The sequence below is a fragment of the Cupressus sempervirens genome, chromosome 3, assembly GCF_028749045.1.
Source record: "Cupressus sempervirens isolate cs-2001-9-10 chromosome 3, ASM2874904v1, whole genome shotgun sequence".
Lineage (NCBI taxonomy): Eukaryota > Viridiplantae > Streptophyta > Pinopsida > Cupressales > Cupressaceae > Cupressus > Cupressus sempervirens.
In genome coordinates this window covers 479,516,063-479,531,126 of record NC_143120.1, presented here as the reverse complement: position 1 = coordinate 479,531,126, position 15,064 = coordinate 479,516,063, and the positions used below count along the sequence as shown (strand labels likewise).

General features: G+C 33.0%; 1 pseudogene; it reads right to left on the bottom strand.

The window, feature by feature from the left end:
- Nucleotides 1-8,363, bottom strand: part of LOC149567248 (short-chain dehydrogenase/reductase 1-like) — a 42,681-nt pseudogene extending 34,318 nt beyond the window's left edge.
- Between the last annotated feature and the right edge of the window lie 6,701 nt (nucleotides 8,364-15,064).

Genomic DNA, 15,064 nt, shown 5'->3' with positions numbered 1-15,064 from the left:
CTTGATTCTAAAAGGAAGATGATTCAAAAAAAGAAGGTGAAGTCACCTGGGAAGCTAGTTACATTTGATGAGGTTATTGTGATTCTTAGTTGGGATACAAATAACTTAACATATGAGAAAATGAAAAAAATTCAAGATATATATGCAAGGAAGACAAGGAAAGAAGAGATGAAAAGAGAACAATACAAAAAAACATGTGTTACATGAGATTAAGGATATTTTCCTAGAAACTTTTGATGTGGAAAACCTTAATGAGAAAGATCCAATAATAGCTCAATTAGTTTAGATTGTAGAGAAGATAAATGACCTAGACATTGATGAAAATAAAAAGTTGATGCAAAGGATAGAAAAGAAATTTGAGAAAAGGTTCATGTAGTGGAAGAAATTTTTGTAAGACGGGTTGAGCTATCAAAACTTGTAATTAATTTGGAACAAATTTCAAATAATGTACATATAATGTTTAAAAAGTTGTGTGATAGCTCTACATAAACTAAGGACATCAGAGAAAGAATGGATAAGTTAGAATTTGATTTGTAGTATAGTGCCAATGTTCTAACTACATATGATATTTCTAGTGTTGTGCACTCATCCATGGTCAATTTTTAATAGGCAAGACTTACAAAATTGACTGGCAAGTACAGTAGAAGTAGATCCAAATTGATTTCAATTCAAGCCAAGATGACACCTCATCTTAAGGTTATCTAGATGCATTTGAAGAATACAAAGGATTTAGTCCAAGTAGATCCAAATTTATCATTTGTTGATAGTATGTTGGATCTTGCAAAAAAATTGGAAATAGAGATTAATGTCATTGAATTCATAAGGATTAATTAGAACACAACATTAAGCAAAAATTTGCAAATTCAAAAAACACTTTTAGATAAGTCTAGTTTTAATTCTCCACCCAAGCAGCTCTGAGTGATAGAAATAGGACGGGTGGATAATGATCATGATTTAAGATACCACCAATAATGCACAAGAATAATCAGGGAGAGTTTATAAATTTTTAAGTTTTCACAATATTGAAGTTTTGGATTTTTGAACATGTATATACCAAGTGCAGAGTGAGATCATATATAGCGTAGATTGAGTTAAGGTATGGATTATATTCTAAGGGGGAGTACTTCTGTTTCATTTTTGTAATGAACAATCTTTTATCATAACTAAGTTTTTTTTCCACTAATGTCAAAGGGGGATATTTTTGGTCCCTAATTCATGTTATTATTAGTGTCAAACACTTAGTCATTCACAAGGTGATGCAAGGATGAAGGTGTTAATCATGTATTTAATTCCAAACTCTCATCACTAGGCTTCTTCCAAGCCTACCAATGTATTACAATCAATCCCTCAGGACACTTCCAAGGCTAAAAACTAGGTGGTTTGCCTTTTCCTCATGCCACATTCACCTCTTCCAAATATCTCTACCCTAATCTCCACAATAACCCAAACAACTATCTCTCACACCACACAACACCTCCACTAGCATACACCCTCTAGGATCTTTCACAACACCATACTCCAAATTACTTCCAAAGGCTCAACTCACTATCAATAAAGTGATTTTCAAACATTCATAAGGTTCTATACCCTTTAGTGGGCTCCATACACCAATCTTAGCAAACTAACTTAATGAGTGTTTTTCCTTGTAGCCCTATCTTTTGGTTTAAAGAAAGCAAACTCAATCTTTCAAACATCTACCAAAACTATAGTCAAATTTAGACACCCAATACTAAGATTGACTAAATTGCAAAATCTTAGTGTTTCAACTATTCATTAGGGCATTCACCTTGCAGGCCCTAATCTAGGCTAATAGGCCTAAAATACTCCATCAAACTACAAACTCACTAAACTCTCAAATAACAATACCAAATAAACTTGAATTCATCATTACCTTACTAGGAGCTTTCAAACTTCTGACTTTTGAACTCCTAGTTGTTGCGGAGATAGTAAATCCTTTAAACCCTAGCTTTAGTGAGGATTTCATGGCTATTTTAAGAAACTAGCCTCAACTCTCCTTCATCTCGAGTGCCAACACTTCAAATAGATCCTCCATCATCCCATGAGTGAATACAAACTTTCAAGCACCCATGAAAACTCCAGACAAACCTTTGTCACATTTTTCTAGAATGTCAATTCACAATTTTTGCTTGCAATAATAGTTAACATGTTGATTCTCAGCCAACTCCATGGTATAGAATAGGGTTATGGTGTAGAAAAACAAAATGGAAACACAAAATAATGATGAAAACCTTTACAACTTTCTTGACTTTGCACAATGAAACATGCAACAACATGTTCACTATAATCTAAAACTATGAAGTATTTACTATCAAAATATAGAGTAATAATATCTTGGTAACAACTTAATGATATTAGGCACATCAGAATTAGTTCTAAGATTCATTCCACTGTATAGGAGACTTGATAATCACCACACCCATGAAGTAAATGAGAAGACTATTTTTAAGTACCAATATACTAGCAAATTTCAGAAATAAAATACTAATTTCTTGTTCAAAAACCATATACCATACCCTTCCTTTCTCTTCTCCACATCTCCTCTCTATGTTTTCTTCATGAGATTACATTTCTTAAATAATGGAAAACCTTTCACTTCCCCAAAGGCTCATCCAAGATGGATGACCTTCCATCTTCCACAATTTCTCATGTTGCAAAATGATGTCAACAATATGTTTGACAACATAGCAACTTTTTATACTTTGTATACATTTTGCATTTCATGCTCTTGCATACTTTCTTGGTACCCTAAATAGGTCCAAAATCTTATTATGACCTTTTAACACTCCTTCTATGGCCTTACATGGCATTTTCCACATTTTGACTCACTTTGACCCACATTGATTTAAAACATAACTTTGGTCAACATGAACTTAATTAAACACCTAACACAAGAATTGAAATAACTATTACCCTAATTTAACATGACTTAAAAATATACTAATTATGACTCAAAGTTCCAAGGAGATGGTCAGGGTGCTCTTGCACCATACTCCCCTTGTTGAAAAAACTTAATTCCCTTGAGTTTGTTATAGGGACTTTGTCTAATGATGATGATGCTTCCTTGTTGAAGTTCTTGAAACTTTGTCCATGCATTGCCCTTTTTCTTTTGCATCTTCACATTGTTGCAAGACTGTGATCTTTATTTCTTCAACATTATTTTTGACTATAGGAATGATCAGTATTGTGCCAATATTTAGTGGCTATTTTATCTGAGATATCTTGGCTCCACATGAACCAATCATTTTCATCTTCACCCAAGGTTTTCCTTGCCTTGGTGAAAATTACAATACTCTAACTATTCAACATGTCATTTGTCAAAAATGATGGCTTCATCAACAACTTTAACCTTGCTATTTTCACAACTTTATTCCTTTGATTGCCTCCTATCTGATTCCAATCTTGCTTGCCAATAACAAAAACAAATGTATTCCCTGAAAGAGTTATGCCCCTATTTTCTACATGCATTGATGTCTTCTCTACCTCTTTCACTGATCCAATCTTTAACTGGATTTCACCTTTACTGTTGTCATCAACATTTTTTAGTCATAGTGTTGACTATCTACTCCATGTTTCCTTCATGCTATAGGGAATTTACTACCACATTATGTTCCAACTCCCCTTGTATTTCCCCTTCACCATTGTCACCTTTGTTTTGGACACTTGTTCTCTCTTTGGCTTTGTCCTTTGGTCTAACTCGATGACCATTTCTTTTCCATCTGCCTGATTCTCTGTCTTAACAGGTTCCTCCACAATATGTTTAACATGTGTACTGTTAAATTTTTTCTTAGCTTCATCCTCTATCTGCTAACTTAGCAATATCTCTATTCTCCTTCCTCTTTCTTCATTCTTTTTCTAGCACCTCCTTCAAATTTTGAATCTCCTCTAACATTCTTTCCTCATCTTCTCTTTGTCTTCTCTTGCTCTTTTTGTCTTTCCTTTTTCTTCTCAAGGTATCTCTGCAACATACCCATGCCTTCCATATGTCTTCCCCCTATGGTATCATCCTTGGTGTTTTGTGAGGACTCACCTGATCTGCCCTAGCATAGATGACTTATTTGCATATTTATAATTCAATGTTTAGATACATTTTTGAGACTATAAGGTTATGTCATTTTAATATTTGCATTTTGATTATTTGCAATTGTGTTTGCATATTGGACCTAAATGGTATATTTAATGATTTCATTCATATTCTAGTATTTTGCAATTGCTTTAATATAAACTAAATTTGTAGAAATGCTTGTAATTTGAAATTGTACTGTTTAAGTGGAAATTAGAGTTAAAGGATAGATTGTGATATGCACTAGGACCTAATTCACATGTCTAGGGGCTCAATAGTCATGGATTCAGTATTTTGTCACTATGATAGAAAATAGATTATGAAGTAATTCAAAATATTAATTTGATCATGTTAAGTAAAGTTCATGTTGATAATAAAAATTTGATATTTTAATGTTTTGCATATTTTATGTGAAAATGATGAGAAAAAAAAAATAGGTTGATTGGAAATGATGAAGTATTAAACCCTAATGTTGAATGTGATAATGATTTACTGCACATATTTACATGTTACTTACATGATTTTCTTGGACTGCTGATGCTTGAGATTAGTGTGCAAGAATTTAAACATGGGATTTAACAAGGAACCAAGGCTCAAGCCCATGTGAACATGATATAGCCAAGGTCGAATCAATGGAAACAAGGTATTTTTTAGCAACTAATATTCGTAAATTGGCTAATTTTAGATTTTTTTGGCTAGTATTTTGGCTAATAATTTAAGATTTGATACAACCTAAATTTCCATAGTTTTATAAAATTTTAGTTCTAGAATATTTAAAATCACTCAATAATTTATTTTATTGAAAAATTTAAACTCAAATATTTTCCACAATATTCATTACATGATTAGATTTGAGTCACCTAAATATAATATATTAGTGGAGAAATTGATTTGAATTGACCAATAACTATCATAATTATTAGTTACTTTAGGGATATATCACCAATACTTAGTCTTCACTATTAATTTAAAGTATATGTAACGATCCTCATAATATTCGAGAAGGTAAAAAAATGTTCAATTTTGATTTATAATATTCCATGGTGATTAATGAACTTCCTATTATTATTGAAATTCATCAATATTTTATACAAAAAAATTATGATTCAAAATAATCACCAATATAAATCACATTTAGAATAAAAAATTGAGAGATTCGCAACAGAAATAAATTTTTTTTCAAAATAATGAAAGATTCGCCAATAGTTTATATCTTTTTTTGGAGGCATCTTTCTTAAAGTTTACCCTAGGTGGAAAACATTCAAACCTCATCGTAATGTATTTTGTTTTGTAAATGTGAATTGTATGTGTGTAATAGTTTACATTCATGTATGATTAGAGACAAGTTAATATAAATGTAATGTGTTGTTTTTGTGTGTCACTTGACACTTGTGTATTCCATGTGGAGATGAATTGTTATTTAGGGTTTTGGGAAAGAGTAACCTAACCTAAGCCTTACTCAGTGTAATATCTAGGTTAACCCCTCATGATAGAATGTTAGAAGAAGTCTCCATCAAAGGAAATTCGAATTTCAACTTCCCAATAACCTTTAGGAATCAAAAAGTGGTCTTGGGGGGTTACTTTGGTAAAAAATAAGTGCTCTCATGATAGCAATATGGGTTGGGGATCTAATTTAACCTTAAGTAGACCTACATGACCTTGGAAACCCTCCAAACAAGTCACTTTCTTAGAATTTTGAAATTGAAGAGTTCACATGTTTCTCCCACTTGGTCAAGATTACAATTTTAGAAAGGGGCAAGGATGTAAGAAAGGGAGGCTTCTTGTTGGGTCATTTTTAGCTGAGTGAGAAGTTTGAGGCTTTTTAGAGGGCTTGTGGGAAATTAGTGGGTTGTCTACCCACTCTCCAACTTTAGAGACTCTTATAGTTTGGAAGCTTGGAGGGAGCTCTTCTACAACCTTTCATATCCATTTTTTGCAAAAGGATTCAAGGTTCATTTCTTGTTGCCCATGTAGGATATTTCTTCAAACTTTCTTAATGGTGTTTCATTCATGAGCATGAAGGAGTTTCAGATTCATATTGCATGTAAATTGCATGGTGTTGTATTGTGATGTAGTATTCATGTAAATGTTTGAATGGTGATTCATGTTGTGGGAAGATTGTGATATTGTTGTGTTGAGATGAAATGTGTTGTTTCATTTGATCTTATCTTATTTATCCATTTTATTATGAGTGTTGTTCTAGTGTGAAGACTTCACTCACCCTTTGGGAAGGGAAGAGAAGTATTGGGTGAAGGGGTTAGTTGGGCTTGAAAATTTACTTGAGAACCTTGGAGTATGGGCTCCATTGTATGTCATAATCACTCATATCTTGCTTTGGGGGTTGTTGGTGTTTGAAAATGTTACCCATTTCCAATTACCCTGATGAGAACAAAATGCATCTAGGGGCAGCTAACTCCCATTATCAACGCATCCATTCAAACACCAGGCCAACTATAAGGCTATACTCCTTCTGCACTTCAGGCTCTACAAAACCTAGGCAGGTGAACCTATAGATTCCTTATATGGTACCAGTTATAAAGCATACACTAAATCTAATACAAAGCAGATAGAAACCCTTATTTCTCCTAATAACTTATGAAATAACATATATCTGCAGTAGCTAGATGCAAAACAATGAAATTCATAAGCTGAGTGAAGGCATTCGGTTTATAGCTCTTCAACATGAAAGGGAAATTCATTTGATTAAAGATGTTGATTCAACAAAACCTCAAATATGCAACAGTATAACCAGTGATCCTATAATTGATCAGTGCCTAATCCATTGGGCAATTCCTTGAATTCAAAACATACATCTGTGACATCAAGACGTATCTCATATACCAAGACATCAGATCTATCCAACCACCTTGTGATTCAGACATCAGTGCTCATTCAGGTCTCATTATCATGAAATATCCTTCTCAAACAACCAGTAACCTTGTTTAAACATATCGAGCATTTACTTGGCCCTTTGGTCCAACAGAAAAATACATCAAACATACAACCTGAAAGGGATGCAAATGGGTCTCAAATCTTTATTCCAAAACCACTTAAGAATTACAGATTGCTGAGACAGGAGACAAGAACCAGAACAAAACTAGTGAAATTGTTGCTCATATGTATTCATTTCCTTGAAACTATACATTCAGATGCATAAAATTAAAACACGAAACAACCTAATATCTCAGAACTATCTATATTATCTCTACAATGTTGTTCACATGAGAGTTCTGCTGAAGAAAAAAATGGTGTCACAGTCATGGAAACATGTCAAAATACTGGAACTAATGGTCTCACAGTGCAAAAATTGGAATCCCTAATGGTATCACAGCAATGAACTTCTTCTTCCCAGAAACCGGAACCCTTCAAATGGAAGCAAGAAAGAAAGATATAGAAGAGAAAGAATTCTCGGATCTGTTCTGAAGATGACAAGTGTCCACTTGAAATTCAATCCTATGCAAGTGAGTAACCTCTTTCTTCTTTCATCCCATCTGATTTTCTGTTTCATCATTACATTGTAACTGATTTGCAAAATATCCCCAGCTGAATGATGAAATCCCTGATTTGCTAAATATATGATTTGCATCAAAATGCTGATAAAACTTCATCTAACTGACTCAGAAATGTCCCCATCTCAATTCTCCTTGTCTTTTACGCATAATCAAGCTATTAACTTGCCAAATAACACAACTGAACTTCCTGGTCTGAAAACGGTTGCAATTCAAGTTCCTGATAGAAAACCTCCTGTAGCTTGAACCAGATACTACTTGTGCAAAAATTGACTCCAAAATCAAATAGTTCGTCTTTTCCTGATTCTGGTGGTATATTGGAGTCCATGTTTAGCTTATAGAAAACCCCTAGAATCTTATTTCAAAAAATGCCCCTCTGTTATAACTATCAGGTCTCCATTCCTTTTTAAATTTAAAATTTGAAAATTTTAAATTTATCTAAAGTTAAAACTTTAGAATAAAATGTCCCCTTTTGCAAATTTTTTAAATCTAACGTGCATCCGTTATAAAAATAATAATAAAATATTATTATTTTTTATTCTTCAATTGCCCTTGCCTTCCAATTCGAGTCAACAGAGTTTGACCAACTTTTCTGCCACGTGGCAGCCTCTGATTGGCCGACCACTGTTCACAGATGCCATGTCAGCATCATAAGGCCCCATTGCCACGTGTTGAGAATGCGCTTCCCTCATTACTTTAATCCCTACAACTCCATATTGCGAGGATGCGCGGACCGTCAGATCTCGCCACGTGGCGAAATCCTGTGCCTCCATTTTGGAAAAGCGTGCATATGGATTCGTCAAGTTCTAAAAATTGGCACACTTGTAGTATTTTTAGTCGACAATACAAGGGAACAAACCATTTGATCTTTCCAATCACGAATTTCAAGTTATAACGTCATGAACAGGGGTACTGATAAATCTGTAAATGTTGACACCAGTAAAACTTTAGAAATTTTGTTTGGAATCGCATTTGGAAACATATCAAACGGATTCGTCACGAGCTGAAACTTGAAACTTAATAAGTCTCTGACGTGTACAATGCAACACAAAAAGAAATTCAAGATTTTGGTCAACTAGGTCAAAGTTATAGCACGTCAAACATGGCCTCCCAGAATTAAGTGCAAAGTGCATCAATCATAAAAATAGTAACTAACCAACTTTGAGGGATTCAAAACCTAGTTAAACGAACTTGAAACGACTTGAAATCTAAAACATAGGTTCTCGGGTATAGACTCTAGACACTCCCAAAGTGGTGAATCACAAAACACTTCTGGGTGCAAGATATTCAGATGCAAACAAGGCCTCTTGTCATTGTTTGACACTTATGTGAAAATGCAGATTTGACACTAGCTCAAAACAAGACTTCGCCAAATGACTCGGATTGATGATTTAACTTCACAGAATAGGTAGATGGGCTGAATGGAAGGTGTTAGAAGCATTGAACACCTTTTAGGCCTCATACTGACAACCAGGTACATACGCATCAAAAAGCGTTTATAGGGCTCAAATTTCTCAATGGTGCTCAAAATTTGCCATGCAATTTTTAGCGCCAACAGGGGTGATAAAGGAAGTATGGTGTGGAAAGGAATTTTATGTATTATGGACTCCAAGGAAGCTATAGCTAATGGTAGTGTGTTTGGAGGATGATTGTGAAAGCCTTGAAAGGGCATGGAATTTTTAGATTTGTGAAAGCCCCAAAAAGACATGAAAATTGTTATTGTAGATATTGGTTGATATGGCAAGTCTCTTATTTGAAAAGCAAACCTTCACCCTATGTTCATGGTTCCAATGGTGAACCATTTTGAAATACCATTGGGATGAAATTGTTCAAGTATAATAATGTGATTATTATGCATTTGTAGGATTGTAAGTGATACTCATTTTGAGCCCTGTTTCCCCCAACTCATGGATGATCTCTTTGGAGGCCTATGGTGGGGAGGAGAGTACCCATAGTCCTTGTTTCTTTGTTGTGATGTATTTATAGATCTGGTGTTCAAGAGAGAAATAGAAAAGGCCCAAAATGATCATCTTGAAGATGTTTCTTAAAATTTGTCATTTTGCATTGTACAAGTATTGGAGAATCTCTCTCTGTCTTATTCATGTGGTTGCAATCAATGATTTCATAGTAGAAAGGAAGGGATATGTCATTATGTAATGCAATTAGAAAGATGAAATCCTCCTCCATGTCTTGAGTATTGTATTTCAAAGTCAAAATCTACATAGTTGTATTGTGTGATGTATTTGAAAGGAGGAATCTTCCTCCATGTCATTGAACATGGTATTTGTATGGACAAGGTTTTCATTTATTGTTTTGTGTATTGTGTTGCAAATAGAAGCTCTCCATTTTATGTATATCACTATGAATAATGGTTCATGGAAGAAAAAAAGTAATTGGGATATTCTCATAACTATTTGCATTATAATATTTATTTTTATGCATCTAGTTGCATTGAAAAGGAAGGATCAACTTGTCATAGTAGACACATATGAAATATAAAAGAGATTCATTGCAATGGTTATCTCTATTAAAACTTAATTAGAGTATATTTCTTCTTTGCATGTATTCCTTTGAAGCAAGAAGCAATACAAGAAAAAAAAGGTTTTTTTACAAGATTGATCATGAAGGATTTCTATTTTGCATTCATCAATAAGAAATATCATAGAAAAGACTCATCCATTAGTTTCATTGTTCTTGATTTTGTCCCATGCATTTTATGTGTTAAATATACTATTCTAATGAATTCAAGATAGATTTGTTGACCTAGATAATTACATTGAAATGTTAGAAATAGAATCAAAAGATTCAAACATTATAGTGAAAGGAGAAGATATTTCAAAGGGAAAGCATAGTATAAGTTTCATAAGAAAACAAGTTGTAGATGCACATTTCAACTCTCTAGATTTTAAATGAGGATGGGAAAAAATAAGTCACAGCTAATACAAAAAAATAAAATAATCCAAAGAATACTCCTAAGTATCTTCCTATTAGTGAGCAATAAGATTAAGGAAGTTTTCATTTTTATGCATCATGAGGCTACCTCATAATTGACCCTAACATTGTCCTTTCACATGGACCTATTCTCACTTACATATAATCCATATTCAATTCCTAAAAAAACAAACAAAATGATATATAAAACCTCCAAAATATTGCATTTAAACCCATATACCTCTCACCCAAATAAAATATGCAACTATGATGACCCAATGTCATAGGATCAGGTGAACTGGTCTCCCTTAGGTACTTCACAATTTGCATAAGGTTTATACTAACAAAAAAAGGCCCTCTTTTCTAGTATGATGTCCACCTCCTTGGGGCACATAAACCCAACACATGGAAGGGGTGCCAAAGGACAAGGGACAACCCATCTCTTCCATCATTCCCACTTATTTTGCCTCCCCAAAATGCCTCCTAGGTCTGCCCAAAATTGTGCCTACATTCCCAAACACCCAACTCATGTGCTTAGAAGAAGGTTGGGATAAAACACTTGGGATGGGAAAAGAGTAGTTAGGAGAGTAAAGAGGGTAGTTAGGAAAAATTGTAAAAATAAATAATATTGTTAGTTAAGTACAAATCATGACAGTTGAATATGTGAGGATTAATCTGAGTGACGTGGGGCTTAGAGGAACATAAGAAAAGTAAGGATTGGTCTTAAAATAAGTTAGATTTAAGGTTTTTTAAGAGAAGTATTTTTTTTAGTGTTTTATATATATATATATATATATATATATATATATATATTGTGTGTGTGTGTGTGTGTGTGTGTGTGTGTGTGTGTGTGTGTGTGGCATGTGATAGAGTTAGAAGGTAGGTTAAGTGTGTATTTTTAATTAGTGATTAGCAATATATTAGTTAGAAGGTGAATGTTATTAATATGTGATAGTCTATAAAGAGTAATAAAGTTAGCCAAATAATGATATGGTTTTAGGATTTAGTATACTTTGTTGAAATAGGTAATTGCTATTATTATTATAATAATGTGGTGTATATGAATTAGTTAGGAAAGTTAGGTTAGCTAGTAAGTACATGATACAAATATATTGTGGAGATCAAACCTTTGGAAAAAATAAAGGGTAGTATTTAGTATTATATTTGCTAGAGTAAGTTGTTTTAGTTTCTTGTTTTAATAATAAAGTTGGTTATTTGGCATTAAGGATATTTACACTAGAAATATATCAGTGTTGTTATCATAAGATTTTTATAATAAATATATTATTCCATAATGTTATATATAGTAAATAAATAATAAATAAATAAGATTAAAAGTATATATTAAATGTTATTTTTACCTAGTCTAAATGACATAATCAAATGATGTATGTTATTAACATATAATACTTTACATCTTGTGCAATATCATTATATGGAGTTAACATACAAAATGTATAAAGAATGTTATTAAAGTTTACATTAAATATAAACATATATTGAATAGTTTTCATTGTTCACCTTGAGTTGGATACACAAACCTATTTTCAAAGTGATAAACTGTGTTGCAATTTTAAATGCAGTTAATTCTTCTAAGGGTATTCACCCAATCCAGACTCAACCCCTGTATACCTTGATTGTAATAGTACCTAGAGTGTTTTAACCATGCAAATGTAAGCACATCAACTAATAGAAATTCCTCATTGATCATACATCAAAATATGCATGTGAATACATGGACTTTTAGAGATTTCTAAGTAGGTGAAGTAATTTATTATTTATATGAATCTGCTCAATGGTCACACAAATGAACTTAAATCTAATTACATGAAAAGAAATCCCTAGTGGAAGCAAAAAATTCATAACTAATTTAATTACACAAATAATGTAATTAGGAAATAAACCAATAGAAGCTTAAGGACTCACCATCCTATTCAATGACCCTTAACCTAGAATGTGGACTTTCATCAAGAAAATTTTGCCCCCACCACCCTCTTAGAAAATGTATTGTAATGTTATCAAATCCATTTGTGTGTCTAACTTGGTATAACAATACTCGGTTCCCTATGTTATGTCCTAAATATTACCTTTAAAAAAAAATTGTAGTTGTGTTTTGCCCTAAATTATGGGCATGACATGTTTCTCAAATAGAAAAACAATTCCCGCTTCAACTACAAACTGTCACAACTTCTCTACCCTGGTTTAATCCCCAACAACAATTACAAATTATCTTTATACCCAAGAAAAAATCAATCACACTTATGCAACTAGCACAACTATGCTCTTCAATAAGATGCAATCCTTCTCTAATACCAAATATGATGTAAGAAGGAGGTGTTAATCTTATTCTTAATGCCAAACTCTCATCATTAGGCTTCTTCCAAGCCTACCAACATATTGCAATAAGTCCCTCAAGAGTCTTCCAAGGCTAGAGACTAGGTGGTTGGCCTTTTCCTCATGCCACACTCACCTCTTCCAAATATCTCTACCCCAATCTCCACAATATCCTGAACAACTATCTCTCACACCACACAACACCTCCACTACCTTACATCCTCTAGGATCTTTCACAACACCATACCCCAAATTACTTCCAAAGGCTCAACTCACTACCAATAAAGTGATTTTCAACATTCATAAGGTTTGATACCCTTTAGTGGGTTCCATACACCAATCTTAGAAAATTGACTTAATGAGGGTTTTTCCTTGTAGCCTTATCTTTGAGTTTAAAGAAAGAAAACTCAATCTTTCAAAAATCTACCAAAAATAAAGGCAGATTTAGACACCCAATACTAAGATTGATTAAATTCCAAAATCTTAGTGTTTTAATTGTTCATTATGGAATTCAACTTGTAGGCCCTAATCTAGGCTAATAGGCCTAAAACACTCCCTCAAACTAAAAACTCACTAAACTCCCAAATAACACCACAAAATGAATTTTAATTCATCATTACCTTACTAATATCTTTCAAATTTTTGACTTTTGAACTCCTAGTTCTTGAGGAGATAATAGATCCTTTAAACCCTAGCTTTAGTGAGGGTTTCATGGCTATTTTAAGAAACTAGCCTCAACTCTCCTTCATCTTTACTTCCAAAACTTCAAATAGATCCTCTATCATCCCATGAGAGATTACAAACTTTCAAGCACCATTCAAACTCCAGAAAAACCTTTGTCGCATTTTTCCAGAATGTTGATTCACTATTTTTTCTTGCAATAGTAGTTAACATGTTGATTTTCAACCAACTCCATGCTATATAATAGGGTTATGGTGTGGACCCAAAAAATGGCAATACAAAATAATAATGAAAACCCAAATACAAAATAATAATGGAAACCTTTGCAACTTCCTTGACTTCACATAATGAAACATGCGACAATATATTCACTGCTATCTGAAACTATGCAGTATTTATTATCAAAATACAAAGTAATAAGATCTTGGTAACAAATTAATGATATTAGGCACATAAGAATTAGTTCTAAGATTAATTCCACCACATAGGATACTTGAGAATCACCACACCCACAAATTAAATGAGAAGATATTAAGATTGTATTTAAGTACTAGTATACCAGTAGATTTCACAAACAAAATATTGATTTCTTATTCAAAAACCATATACCATACCCTTCCTTTCTCTTCTCCACATCTCTTCTCCATGTTTTTCTTCATGAGATTACATTTCTTAAGTAATGGAAAACCTTTCACATCCCCAAAGGCTCATCCAAGATGGATGACCTTCCATTTTTCATAATTTTCCATGTCGCAAAATGTTGTCAGTAAAATTTTTGATAACATTGCAACTTTTTATGTTTTTTTTACATTTCATGCTCTTATATGCTTTCTTGGTACCCTAAATAGGTCCAAAAGCTTATTATGAACTTTTAACACTCCATCTATGGCCTTACATGGCATTTTCCATATTTTGACTTGCTTTAACCCATATTGATTTAAAACATTACTTTGGTCAACATGACCTTAATTGAACATGTAACACAAGAATTGAAATAACTATTACCCTAATCTAACATAACTCAAAAACATACTAATACTGACTCAAAATCCCAAGGAGATGGTCAGGGTGCTCTTACACCACAAGGTAGGGTTATTTGGTCATCACTATGACCGAGTCATCCTATATAGGTAGAAATAAGTATTGAAGACTTGTACATATTCCAAGTCATCTGTCAAGAAATAGTTACTATCAAGAAAGCTAATGGTTGTTGAGTATTCTATTGATTGTCAAGTTTATTAGGGACAATAATTGATGTTGAGTGAAACAGAGGTCAAGTAATTCAATTCATGTCGAGCACGATTAAGGCCCTATGATGAAATAATTTATGTCAAGCATCAATATGGTGTAAGTGTCAAGTAACACAATTTTATATATTTGTCTGGAATGGCACTAAATCCAATGTTAACTATTTTTTATCGAGTTAGGAGCATGTTTTAAAGATTGAAGAGATAATCAAGGAGGTGATTACACATCAAATAGAAGATCATTAATGTTGGTGCAAATACATATTTACTATTTACACTTA